General features: G+C 37.4%; 1 protein-coding gene across 7 annotated transcripts in view; it reads right to left on the reverse strand.

The window, feature by feature from the left end:
- ANAPC10 (anaphase promoting complex subunit 10) overlaps window positions 1–14,642 on the reverse strand; it is a 113,982-nt gene that overhangs the window by 96,605 nt on the left and 2,735 nt on the right. The window contains exon 5 of one of the 7 annotated variants that reach the window (XR_014945761.1): window positions 8,622–8,748. The exons of the other annotated variants lie outside the window; for them this stretch is intronic. The gene's annotated coding sequence lies outside the window, so the exon portion shown is untranslated. The remainder of the gene's footprint in view (window positions 1–8,621; window positions 8,749–14,642) is intronic. 7 annotated transcript variants of the gene reach the window in all.

A 14,642-nucleotide genomic window follows, 5' to 3' on the forward strand; every position in this document is an offset into this window, starting at 1 on the left:
AGTTCCTACAAATTTTTTTCCAAACCAGAGCTGCTGAGTAATCTTGTTTTACTGAATACTACAAGAGGAAACAATATAAATAGATTGTTAAGAATGCACCACACAAATTACTTACAAATGGAAGCTAAAATGACTAAAAATACTACTGGAAAATAACAACTCTAAGTTGCAGAGGTTTGCGAAGGTGTTGAATGCTGCACTTACCATGTCTGCAGCTCCTATTTGTTCTAACATATATAAAAGGATAATATTTTGTTTGTGTGAAGGTTTAAAAAAAAAAAAAATCAGCTCACACTTGACCTTTAAAGTTGTTTAGCCATACCCAGGAAATACGTCTAGACATAGCTACAGTTAAATTATACAAAGAAAGTATTTTCTAAAAAAGTCAAATTATGCAATGAACATTACAGCTTCAAGTGTCTGAAAACCAGCCGCACTGCACTAATCCTATATCAAATCATGCTGAATAACCATCAGCTGCTGACAGTACTCAGTCTCGCCGTTCACGCCCACAAAATGCTGCAACACTTCAGAAAATGATCATGGAAAAATACAATGACAATTAATAAAAAACAATCACTATAGTAGCAGACAGCTTCTAGCTCCCAAGAAGCCTATATAGGTGAGGAAGTGCGAAGTTCCATCTAACATGGATCCATTCCTCCTGCTGCAAAAGGCTCCTATCATATACTGAAGAAAAATTAAATTTTTCATGCAGTAATTTACACCTGAGTGCTAGCAAATAAATGAAACATTGGCTTTTAAATGAGGAATATGACGATACACTGCTTTTGAAAAACACACCAAAAAGATGGGGTCAAGTGAAAGCATTTCCCCTGGGTCCACAAGAAACAATTTTATTTTCCTAAGCAGCATTTATTTCCAGGGAAGCAAAAAACGGAGAATGGCCGCCTCTTCCAACAGACCCTGAACCTACAAAGATAAATACGAAACCCCGTACAACTAAATTACGCAAACAAATAAGGAAAACTGTCTCGTATCTGGATAAAGATTCTGCTAATGACAGAAGCAGATACTCAGTAACAGTACATGGGTCAAAACCCAGTCAACTGCAACATTACCCAAGTTCATTATAGGATGCCAGATTTCAATAAGCAAACACAGCGTAACATTTCAGAGGATCCGGAGCAGATGCAACTATAAACAAGGAATGTTTGTTCATTGGAAACAAATGCAAGAGACTGTTGTGAAAACTATTTGTGTAAATTTAAAAAGGCAACAGTATGTCTCATCTGAGAAGGATCTCAAGTTAATAAACACATCTCACTGGAGATATATTTTTGTATGAATGAACTTTAAAGGAGAAGAAATAGTGCATCTGTCACAGAAGTTCAGCTGGGTATGAGCCAGAATACACTTCCATAAATTTGAAAAGCTGGAATCAGGACTGTTGCCCAATGGAAGCATTTAATTTCAAGTCTACTCAATTTCTTTTTCTCTAATGTACCAGCACAAATAAAGTAGAGTTTTTAATCTTTTGCTTGGGTTTTCTTGCAAATCTATATGAAAACATGCCCAGTAAAATGCAGGGCTATCTTGCACTATTTGGAGGTCAGCCTTTGAACTCTGCTCCACTTGATGCACGTGCACTCTATTTCTTGAATACTTCGTAGGAGTTGAAGACTCCTCAAGTAGCCATCCATTCAATTTAAGAATGAAGAATTCAAAAAAAGGCATTCAGACAAAGCTACTGGGTTGGGTTAATGCAATTTTACTGCAACAGCATGTCTACCATTAGCAGAAGCCTTGCATAGTCTTGTATTCAGCAGATAAGGAACACAAGCTCTTTCACATAAACTACATGAGAATTGAAATAGAATGACATCATACATGCTCCTGAAGAACGAGGGAGCATGCGTCTGCATCCAACAAAACCCAGAAGTGAAACATCTTGATTACTGTCAGGCCTAAGTCCTTAAACTAGGGGTACTGTTGTACATTCTCTTACTACTTAGAGATGTGAATAACATGCTGACAGAATCTGATTGCAAGTGTATTTCTTACAGTGTATCTCCAAGTCCTGTGGGTACACGTGCTCCTCCTTAATTTAGTTCTTTGTAAGTAAACCTCATGACATACAGCATAAACAGAAAGACTAATAATTTCACAACATAAAGCCACAGTGTTAGACTTACCCAAAACCTATTTACAAAAACCTCTCCGTTAGACATGGAGACTATCACAATCACAAAGATCTACTGACACAGATTGAAGCCTGTTTAAAGATTTAAGTCATTACTCTTCATACAGATCCTAGCAAGACAAAAAATGCTTTGATTTAATCTCACTAGTCATTCCTTCGTGATATTTAATAGGTTAATCCTTGCTAATAAGTGTAAAACAGACTCAGAACATAAGAGAAATTAGCATTTTCTGCATTTGCTAGTAAAAATTATCAATAAAATCTCTCATATACAATTGAATTTGACCACAGACAGAGGAAGAATTAAAAAAAAACTCAGAGTTCACTCAAATAAGATTGAGAACAGCACTCATAAAAAACCTCATTAAAAACAATTTGTTAACATTCTTTTAAGATGAGAGAAAACATTCCAGAACTCATTCTGAAATAATAGAAGTATGAGATAAACCTAGTTTAGGAACTGGATTAAAAAGGCTAGAGAAGACAGGCCCTCAAGCCAGACACATATCCTACATTCCACACTCTTGTGTGTTCCTACTGATAATAGGAAAATCCTGTGAAAGTTTTTTTATGATTCAAATGCTTGATCTTCAAAATCCTATGAAAGAAAAAGAACAGTCCTCAGAAAGAAACTACCTACCTATAGAATCATTTTCATAGGCTAACCAAGATAGGGATCAGAACAAAACAATGTGATTATTTTCTCCAGAATTTTTTAATGAAGTTCTCTATGCAGACACCATCCAGCAGCATTTTAACAAAATGTCCTTGAAGATAAGCCTCCCAACTAAAATAACATTCCAGCAATCAAGGGAGCAAGTCCTAATTCTAAGAAGGACTGTCATGAAGACAGCTTTATAGCTACTGAAGGTCATGTCAAGAACTTTTTATTTGCTCTCAATGTCTATCACTGGCTAGGTGTATTTTGCTCTGAACGTCAAGGACTACTTTGCCATGTGAACAGTGTTCCTTTCTATCACATGAACAACGTCCTTTCCTGTAAGTTTCTACCACAAGTCAGGCTAATTCTACTTTCCTAATGACATGAAAACCTCCACTTTCCACTGAAATATTAAAGTTTCAGGTACAAAAATGCAAGTACAATTTAATGATAAAACCCTGTTTACATATCTGCATGGAATATACCTGTGGATCTAACTTCAGCCTGAAGAAAACCTCTCTTCATACTTCTATACATACAGAATGATATATTCTTAATATTGTCTATGTATGCTAATGCAACTTAAGCATTGCCTGTTTTTGCTTTATTTTTGAAACCTTGCTTATGTCTTGATATTTGCCACAAAGAAATACTACTTCAAATAATGAAAACACTGATCTGTACTGGTACAAATGTGTCACACATAAAACATGGAAGACACATTGTGGGCTACAAAGTTAGTAGGGGTCCAACTACCTCCTCATTTCTTCCACACCGGTACAGCTTCTTCCCCTTACCTCATTGCTGAGCTGTTAAGGTGTCACAGGGTGTCCCCAGCTGTGGCTGCGCACAAGTTGGTTGTGTTAAACAGAAAATAAGGTATAGTGACCTCCAGCATCACTTGAGACAATGGCACAAGGCCTTCTCAGTTCTTATCTATCTCAAAGTTCCCATTCCTTTCATATCTTTTCTTATGCTTAACTCAAATTAAATACCAACTACTAGCTTCCCTCTTTGAAGAACTTTTACACTGGGTTAATAGCAGCACACAGAAGGATCAGTACTGATTTTTGATTCAACCTTCCTGCACTTGTCATTTCTCACTGCTTGAAATCATGTAGCATTCATTCTAACGACTGCTTCCCACAATTAAGCCTGTGAAGACAATCAGGTAAACCAAAGCAGATTATTTATAATTCACCGGCTTTAACCTCTGAGCCCTAATCTACAGTTTGGGGGAAAAAGCAGGTCAAATGCCCCTGAAAAATATTTCCAATTGGCTAACAACCTCTCAGTTTCAAAAATAAAAAAGCCACAGAGAACAAGCAGCCTTAGTATCTTCTCTGATGCACACACACAAAACCCACCATGGTTTAGATAGTTCAAAACAAATACTAGTATTCAATATTGGATTTCCAAAATATTCTTTCACATATGGAATCCAAAACCAGAATTGAAAACAATTTGGTAACTGGGAATTTCAAGGACCGGAAAAAAAAGATTGTTGTAGAACGTGATAAGGGAGGGGAAAAAAGCCAGTGAGATAGGTAAACAGCCCTCTCTAACAACTCCCATATGCAGCACGCAGATCTCTTTACCACAGAAAAACGAGAATCTCCCTTCCAGAGATTTGGTGCTTCTCCAAGATCTTCTCCCTACCACACTGCTCCCTGAAGATGAAAGAAAGACCCTTTGCTCTACACAGATTCTTCACTGCATCTACTTTCTTGACTTGCTAAATTACTAGGGTGAACTCAGCAAATGGATAATGATCTTGAATATCAAGGTGAAGTAACACATTACCTACCTTGAACCTTATAATTAGTTTATTTTCATTTTCTCTTGTTTCTATGAGCCTAGCACAAGACTAAAAATTGTAATCATCTCTTCCTGCACGCAAGAATTCAGTTACCAGGGTCTCCAGCAACATGCCAAAGTAGAAAGATTAAAAACAAATGAGAAAATAAACGTTGCTATAAACTACAGTTTGCAAGTGAATAGTATTACAAATGCCCTGTAAGGTACGGTTAAAACAAATGTTAATCAACTGAAAGAGGACATCTGATACAGTATCACAAAAACATTCTACCTGTACCCAAGCATCCAAACCCAGACAAAATGTCAGATGTGCTCATACTGTTTTAGAATGTCAACTAGCCAACATATTTGCTCTAAAATTGGTAAAATAAAGGGGGGAAAAATGTTGTTAAAGCACTGAAGTAGGGAAACAACATATTTCATCCTTTTCTACCATGCCGTCACCTATGCCTTCACCCACTCACCTGACTCTCACACTGGCTTCACAGAATCACAGAATCACTCAGGTTGGAAAAGATCTCAGAGATCATTAAGTCCAACTGCAGCCTAACCATAGTACCCTAACTCTAAACAATGCTTCTAACAACGCTTAAAGAGGTAGCTGTAAAGATGATAAAGCTCTGTCTTGATTGAACATTTATTTCTATTGCCAAAACCAAGTGTTTGTTCACCTTTTTTGTTTTAAACTCTGAAGCATTAATGATTATCTGCAAGTAGTATCTAGTGAGAGTACACTGGTCAACTGCAATTATCAATCCCTACTACCTTTGAAAAACCATTGGCCAAAGCCCCCAGCATGCTCTCCAAACACAGAACCTTCATTCCAACAGGAACTTTCAGTAAAAAAAACCCATGTGACCAGCCGACACTGATGCTCACACAAGCGTACTGCAACACAGCCCAGAAGGGCTTCTTTGGATTATGCCCTGGAGGTGCGAGCACAGTGGAATTTCAATACCATAATTGCTTATTTATCTGTGCGCCAGCCTCAAAAATAACAGGTAAAAAGAAAAAATACACAGAAAACAAACATTCTCTTTTTTAAATTACATGAATCACAAAATAAGTTTCTTTTAATTCGCTAGTTCAAACAACGTAATTTATAACCATGACACAAATAGAGAAGAAGCACAAAAGGGAAAATGCAGAAATAACATAACGTTCCCAAGGTTCAGTTTACAAGGACCTCACACAAAGTTTTTGGTGTTTCTTTTTTTTCTTTTTGCAACTCTTACTAGAAACAGTATTATTTGCTACAAATGCAGTAGCTGCCAAAAGCTATGATCCATCTAAAGCAAACATGTTTAAGATGGAAATAGAGTGTTAATGCTGAAGAAAGACAGAATTGAGTATACAAGTTTTCCTTTAAAAGTGTTGAAGCAACTGCAGTACAGTGTAAAGTTTGTTTGTTCAGCTTTCTGAGCAAAAACCGGCTGCATTTGCAGATAAGCACTGAAATTATAGAGAAGTACATTAAGACAATAACAGAAGTAATCAAATTTCAAGCTTTCTAATTAAACCTTTTTTTCCCTGCAGAAGGTTATTGGGAATTCAACACTAGCCATGGTTCACATGATAGAACAATGGGAAAATTTTCCGAATGGTTGAACGCTAACCCTGACAAGTGTGGAGAGCCAACTACAATACATTATATGGTAGCATAACCTGCCACCCACGTTGCTGAGAGAACAGCTTTCAAACACATGCACCAAGCTGTAAAACCACAAAATCCCCTATTACACATTGTCCCTTACTTAAGGTGAAATACACTATCCCCCTCTTTTACAAGTTCTGGTGCTTTTTTAAAACCTTCATCTCTGAAGTTTATTTAGCAGTTAACTAGGCTGCTTTCAGACTTCCCTCCCAATGCCATCTTTCCTGTTTTATTTTCTAACCAAAATCTTATTTTTTTTTTAATAGCACACAAGAAGCTCCACCATCTTACACTTGCTTTATTTTTTTTTTTTTTAACTCCTACTGCCACCTGTGTTAAATTACCTGAACTTCTAAAGGAAATGTTTGGTATATGATTAATTCATTTGCAGAGACTTAGAGCAACACTTCTCTGTTGCTTTTTTATTCTGATACATGACTCACTGGTAAAGAGAAAAACTGTTTCTACCACACTTTTGATTGGAAGACCAGGTACTCTGTTTTTTACTGTGGTTCTTTTCCATTGTAAAGCTACTCAAACATATTCAAAGAGAAACTGCCACAGTGTGCAGTTACAGATGCTGACATTTATGTAAGTCAGATATTACTGTAGAACAACAAACATACTCCACCCTTATTACAACATGCTGTGGTTACTAGCCAAAGATCTTTGCCTTTTCTGAAAAAGGGTACATGATAATAAAGGCAGGCCAGCAAAACAAATTATACAATCAGACTTGAGATAATACAGAAGTAACAGCAATTGCTAGAAAACACAATTCTGAATAGGGAAAGCGAACAACTTCATGATATTAGGAATGCGTTTAATTTCATGCTATGAAAAAGATCCCTAAAACCATTAGTATATAACACTTTCTTACTTACTGAGGCCTTACTCCATATCGCCCCCCACACTATCCTCCCCTCCCTTCCCCCCCAAATTCCCCCAAAATATCTCCACTTCTCTGTAAGTCTGCTGTTGCAATCATTGCATTCAAAGATAGTTAAAAGACATGCACGGTTTCTTCGGGGGTTTTCAGCTGCAACTTTGCTGGCAACAGGAATTTTATTTGCAAGTGTTTCTATTCTACTGACAAGGTCAATTAGTCCAAAGAACTATTGGTTGTTCTGTCTGATAGCTCAGTGTATTTATTCAAGCAAGCACTTTTATAACCCACAATTGAATGCAGACAGTTACCCTTGTAAACACGACTGTCCACAGGGATTTTCACTACATTTGGGCACGTAAAAGAAAAACATGCCTTTCTTCCCTCAGTCTGATAGCCTCTAAGTTTGATTACAGCTTGAATTTCAAGAAATGGGGGTGGGCTACCATTTTTAAATGTGTATCATCTATTGTACTTAAATATACATGTTTGTACTAACTCCTAGGATCTAAAGAACACAGACATTTCACTGATCTCTCTATGAGCTCCAATAATTTGGTAATGCAATCACAGAGATTGCTCCCTCCAAGCATTAAAAAGTAAAAGTAATGGTTTAAAAGAAACAAAGAAATGCTGTGTGTAGTGTGAAGGGTTAAAGGCTACATAAAATGCTTTCATAGAAGCCACCAAAACAACAGAAGATCTAAGAAGTGTGTGTGTAGAGGTGGGGGCAGTCAGCTGCAGAAGCAGAGAGAAGAAAAAAAGGGAATGACTACTACTCAGCTTTAAGTAGAACTTCCATAGGTCAGCAGCACGGCCAACTTTGCTGCCAACAAAGCTAGTCTGCTAGTACACTGCTCTTCACCATTCAAGTTTTTCCCTGAACAGATCCTTCAGGAACTATAAGAAAATAGAAGGCTAACTATCGTGGATAAGCAGCACTTTATTTTGTGGCTGTGTCCTACCAGTTTGGATGTTATATATATTGTACTACAAAAAATGAAAAGCCTAATCAAATTGTTTGAGAACTCCACACTGAGGACACAGAAACAAAGAATCTGTGTACCCTTGAAAGGCCTCAGGTACACAGGGATCACCAATAAGATACCCTTACCTCTACCACCAATCCTTACATGAGGTCTGGGAAGGAGTGGATCCTGGCTCCACCCTTTCTCATCACTCAGGTACACTGCATGCACCTGAGCTCCCCTAGGTTGGCCCTGCCTTCCCACCAGGTGCTCAATCACTGCTTCAGTCCATGACTTAGCATTCCTGTCACACTAGCATAGGAATAGAAAGCGTCTTCAGAAAGTCTGATAAAGCATTCTTCATTGCTACGTTAGGAAGTGGCTTAAGATCAGGGTTCAGACCCCTGACCCGGTGCAGTTACATCTACATCTTGTTGCCATGAACACCTCACTGCACTCTGGGATCTCACCTCACAGCTCAGTTCCTCCTTACAGAGCCAGCTCCCAGATATCACTCAGGCAGTAAGGACAATCTGACGTGGACTTCCACTTGAAATACAGAATTTGCACAGATGACAAACAAATCACTTATCTTTCCTACAAAATGAATAATGCTATTATTTTTCTAAAGTAATAATACCATCCTATATACTTCAAATGCATTGAGGAAATTTAAATTTGCAGCCTGATTCTTGTGTTTTCCACAAAGTCATAAGTATATCACCACATTTTTATTTATTTTTTTAAATTTTGTTAACTTTAAAAACATTAATTTAGAAAGTTCATGTATTTGGCTCTCACTGCAACCTGCTCCCACCTGCCAGGGGAAGAACTAAAGTGTTTAGAATCATGATGCATTGGAGAACAATCAAAGTCTATGCAAAATTCCCTGATGACATCAGAGGGTGGTTTCCCGGCACACAACTTGTAACTGGAGTTAAGCTCTCTATGCCAGAAAAAGAATAAAAAATATACAATTAAAACATCTAGATATTAAGCACTGCAAGAATTCCCTTCAAATCCTTCTACTACAGCTTTAAAAACTGAACATAACAATTTAATCAAACACACACTATGAAACAGGTACAATTAGACAGTGTATACAGGTAATGTTAATTTGATCAGTAAGTTATCTTGCCTTTTCTCACTGCAGTGGTACAGAGAAAAGCTCTTTCACTTTTGTATAAAGAATCACACGCATTTCCTGATTCTTCTTCCATGATGGAACTTAGATTGAATAATCGTGACCAACATAATAATCCCAGAAGCTTTCAGCTCTTAGCCTCAAGTTCCACTGAGAAAAGCTCTGTGCTTCATCAAGTTCCTCACTTCCATCAAGCTGTCATCACTTTCTTTGACATTGCTTTTCCTCTGCTTCAGAAGTCAGACTGACAGTATTAAAAATACAAGGCTTCTTTAGTGTACCTTTCCTAATTGAGTCCCTTTATAGCAAAGAAAAGGCGCCTCCACAAAGATTCAATTTTGAATACTGGGACACAAAACAAGAAAAACGATCTATATGCAGCATACAACATAGTAGAACAGTTCATGTTTTTTGTTTTGTTTTTCAATTTACAGGATCCAATAGAGGCGATTTCTCTTAAGATACCATTTCAAAGCAAGGAAAAATAAAAGTGCTGCAGCGTGTGGGCCAACAAAAATCAGCCCCCACACCATATCTACTCCAAAACGATAGAGCTAATGTGGATCTCACTGTACACGTCTCACATGCACAAAATGTTATTCTAATAACTGCATTTCTCATAATTCCATGGGAAGCTTTTCCAATATACTACTATTCAAGGATTTCCAAGGCAGAACAACTCCAATTCTTTCCCCAATTTCCAAAGTTTGAGACATATGCTAGTTGGCTTCCAAAAACATAAGAATAACAAGCAGGTCATATCTCTATAGATATGTGCAGGCAGCAGTGGTGTTGTTAAACCAGCCTTTCTTCAGTAAACAAAGTTTCTTGTGAACATCCCAGATTGGCAAAACATCCTCTCCGTTGAAATGTAGAACAGCGTGTAGCAGTTGCATCGATTATAAATCATTCTGTTTCCCAAATCTGACCCTTCCCCTTGGCAAACATCACAAGGCTTAACCAAAACAAAAATACCAGTGGATCAATTTACTCCCCTGCTTTGCAGATTTCCAGTACTGGTAAATTTTATATGCAAGTAACAGATAATTTCCAGCATCCTGGTGAAGTAAATCTATACTCAGTTAACAAAACAGATAAAAATGAAAAAGCTGGTGTGATGATCTCATCTACAGAACATCCTAGAGATAGACAAGACAGACCACACGGAAATGCTATCAAACTAGAACTAACTCATCCTCTTCTTAGCATCAGGCTTATTTTGTAGAATGCTAACTGAATATTTTAAATGATAATCTGAACTCAAGGAGTAACTGGGGGGTTGGCACTGCAACTTTTCTTATACAGTAGAAAGAACGTGAAAGAAGGGTTCCCAACTGAAGTACTTTAAGCTTAGTCAGGAGGCTAAAACAATTATCAGCTCAGTACTCTATCTTTAGAGGAAGGTCACTTAAAATGCATTTTAGATGTTTCATCAGAAACTCAAATGTAGTCAGCTTTCTTAATCCATTAGCTTGCAACAATACTGCATTAAGTTCACCTCTCCTTGTTTGACAATATCTATATTCACCTCACATACAGAAAATAGATCAGCAGCTGGTAAATCTCAGAAAGTGTCTAGAAAAATCCACCCTCCCCAGTACATTCAGTGGACACTGCAGAGTAAAGAGATTACAACAGTCTAAATTTCTTTAACTATCTTTAAGAAAAGCTCCCTCAATTTGGGTATTTTTGTTCTGATTGACACTACTTTACTGTAACACAGAATCTCTTAACTCAGCATAGAAGCGTCCCTGTCCGTGGTGCTCAGCCTGAGTGCCACTGCACAACAGATATGGCTGTGCTCGCTATGGGTCTGGGGCAAGAGGCTACAAAACATGAATCAAAGCCAAAAGGCTGAGAAAACCTGACAACAAAATAGACACTATTCAGCAAGAGGTAGCCATACTGCCTGACAAAAAGCAGAAGACCCACACTGGCCAGCAAAGATAGCAGGATAACAGGGTTTTCATCTGAGTCTTCAAAATCATCTCCACGACTGAGTCCTGATAAAAGCATTAAGACTTATTCTGTTCCAAGAAAAAGAAAAAAAGAAAAAAGAAAAAAAAAAAACATACAGAGTTCAAGCAGAGCTCTTCACAGCAAATCCTAATACTTTTTATTATTCTATGATGCAAATTCTGCTAGGTAGACTGCCAGAAACAAAGCATCTTCTTCCCACCCAAGAGCTATCCATCACTGATTAGCAATGGATCACTATATCTATAAGGGTTGTTAACCACGCTAGTTATCCTGCTTCAGCATTAACAGTTTCCAAAGCAGGCAAACAGCAATCACTTTGCTTACTGAGGTTTTGCAAAGCCACAATGTTATCCACGTGCAGGTCAGCTCTAGGGCATAAAGTACACCCGTGGTCTGCAGCTCTCCTCTACTGAAGTATTTCTGGTTTTTTCCTTTCAAACCTGAACATCCAATACATCTTGTCTAGCATGTGAATTATTACAAACTTTACATAATTGTAAAAGCTCACCTATTTAAAAGCTGAGCATACAGAACAATGCCATACACTGGCAACGGTTTGGTCTCATCACCAATTGTTCTGCTTTACCCTAAACTACATGTAAATGAAAAATACATCTTCCAAATAAGAAATCATGCAAAGTCCAAAAAGGTATGCTGGAAGAGAACTCCTAATGGAATCTGAATAGGCAAATGATAGATTTCCCTGCTTCATCTCTAGTTACTGAGAAGACACATATGCTGTATTTGACTGCTGAGTCCTTGATAAGGCACAGCAGAATAGGGAACTTTGTAGGAGTTTTGTAGGAGTTCTGCCTCTAAAAGAAACAAATTCAGGGACTAAACACTAGTGTCTCCTCAAATGTGAAATAATCTTTTTATGATAAGATGCACTGCTGGTCACCTCAATGCTTTGAGAGATGTACAAAGGCAATTAGCAAGAAAAGTATGATATGCAGTGTCCTGCAACAAACATCTTGCTCACTTCCTTTACAGCAAGCTATTTCCATACTGTGACAAAGAGTAATAAATCATCTCATATGCTTCAGGCTAGATGATGTTTAAAAAAATGTCTCTATAGACTACCTTGTCCATACAAAATAATTTGTACCATTACGTAGGAGAACTCTGAGGCAGAAAGTGAGACATTTGCTCTCTAAGCAGCTATGCTAAAAAGGCACTGATATGAGAGATGTCTTACTGCACACCTCTCAGCCGCAGTTCCTCCAGCTGAGCAAGAGATCAATACTGTCAGACTGCAAGAGCTGTTCTCACCCAGAGGATAAGTGACAAATAACTTGTTACTTTTTGTTGGAATTTATAATGAAATTATTTTCTCAAAGTAAGACATTCTTACAAGCCTAAACTACAGTCTAAAGCTCATTGCATATTATGGGTAAAACTAGAGAAACAAATAATATGGAAGGATCACAGGATTTTCATTAGACACTGAGCTGGGCAAGAATCCATGGAAAAATATAAAATGTAGTTGAATTCTCAACCCAGTTAATCAGTTCTGAAGCCAATGGCATAACCACTGTGTCATTAAGTAGATTTCTCTCAAGAGCTCATAAGTCCATACTGCTTTAATAATCTGTGTGTCAGGGGGGCTGAATAAAATAAGTCATTTCAGGATTGAAGAGAAAATTTAGAAATACATTTTGAATATCATGAAGATCAGAAAATATGACCACCAATGGCAATATCTAACATTAGAATGCCCAAATAATCAATCATGGGCATTTTACAGCATCAAAGTATTGCAACTCATTAGTAAGCAGCCTGACCACATTTTCTTCAGTTCTGAAGATTAAACACACGAACATGTGTTACGCATAAGAATTGCTGCTCTCATGCAACACATTACAGCCACATTAATTTAGTATAAATGTTACTACAAACATTTCACAGACAAGTGCCCTTTTTAAAATTAAATACACTGTATAGAATCTTGTGTTAAGAAGGAAAAAAAAACAGTATTTCCTGGGAAGCCACAGAAAACTAATATGCTTATAACCAACAGTACAGGAAATCCATCTTATTGTTTGTATAGATCTTTAACACATATACCTTCAACAGTGGAAGTTCACCACTTTCTAAAAAACATATGTTGTTGAGATATATGCAGAATGCTGTACTATATGTCATTAGAAAAGAACAACCATTTAAATTATTGGAAAAGTTGACTACAGATGCAAAATCAGAAACTGATCAATAGGAACAACAATGACATCTAGTGGACACTTACAGGACAGACTCAAAGACTAGCAAGATAAACCTAGTTTTAGCGTTAGAGGAGGTGAAACACAAATTGCTAAACTGTAATAATGAGGAAAAGTCAGAACATGCTGTTGGATGAAAGCTACTAGTGCAAAAGAGTGCAAAACAGTACAAGCACACACTTTCACTAAGCCTCCTATTTCCCCCGTATCTACAACATTCTACTCCAACTGTTCTTGTCTGAACTAAGATCGAAAAACAAAAAGGAAACAATAAAAAGCACTGAAGTCCAACTTCAGACCAGCATAAAAACATTTCTTTTCCAGTCGTTGCTCATCCTTCTCTTACCATGAGATCTGACATATATGGGAGGTTAGATAAATCTTCCCGACATATACCCCTGTAGCAGCTGAGGATCAAAGATGAGGTTACCATAATGGAGGACCAAAGATGAGGTTAACATAATCCAACATATCAATTCACGAGTACCTCAATTAGTTTACCTGGCAAACTACTACAAAAGGTAACATCTGCTTTTACTGTTCACCAAAAGCCGAGTACATGAACAAAACTAAACAGTTCAAGCATCCCGAATCTCATGACAGTGGCTCTTCCGAAGAAACTTTGCTCTGGCTAGAAGTACCATCGTAAACAGTACCATTCCAACTGTCACGTCCTTGCAAACAAAGAGCTATTAACAAGAAACTACTAATCTATGTCCTATTGAAAATGTCAAGCATCAAATATCACAGCTATTGAAATGGAAGTTGGACTGTTCATCATATTGACAAGACAGAAATACTGCACCCAAGTGCTGAATGACTGCCAGATATAATAATTATACGCCATACACACAATACTCGTGACATACAGAGCCATAACTGAAGCTCATGGTTTTAAATTGTGACCCCAGACAAGTTTCAATACTCAAGTAATACCTTCACAAAAATAATTTAAATTCTTGACTGTTTTCCTCCTCTTCTTCCCCTCCCCCTTAAAAGCCTAACAAAAAAAGCATGCGTTTACAAGTTAAGTCTTCCTTTTCGTGTATGCCACACATAGGGCTCACAGACGCTTCATATCTAAGCAATTCTAAACAGCTCTAAACCCTGTTCTCTAACCCATTACAGGATCAATATAACAAGCCTGT

The sequence above is a fragment of the Coturnix japonica genome, chromosome 4 (assembly GCF_054131305.1).
Source record: "Coturnix japonica strain WE chromosome 4, WE-NBRP24, whole genome shotgun sequence".
Classification (NCBI taxonomy): Eukaryota; Metazoa; Chordata; class Aves; order Galliformes; family Phasianidae; genus Coturnix; species Coturnix japonica.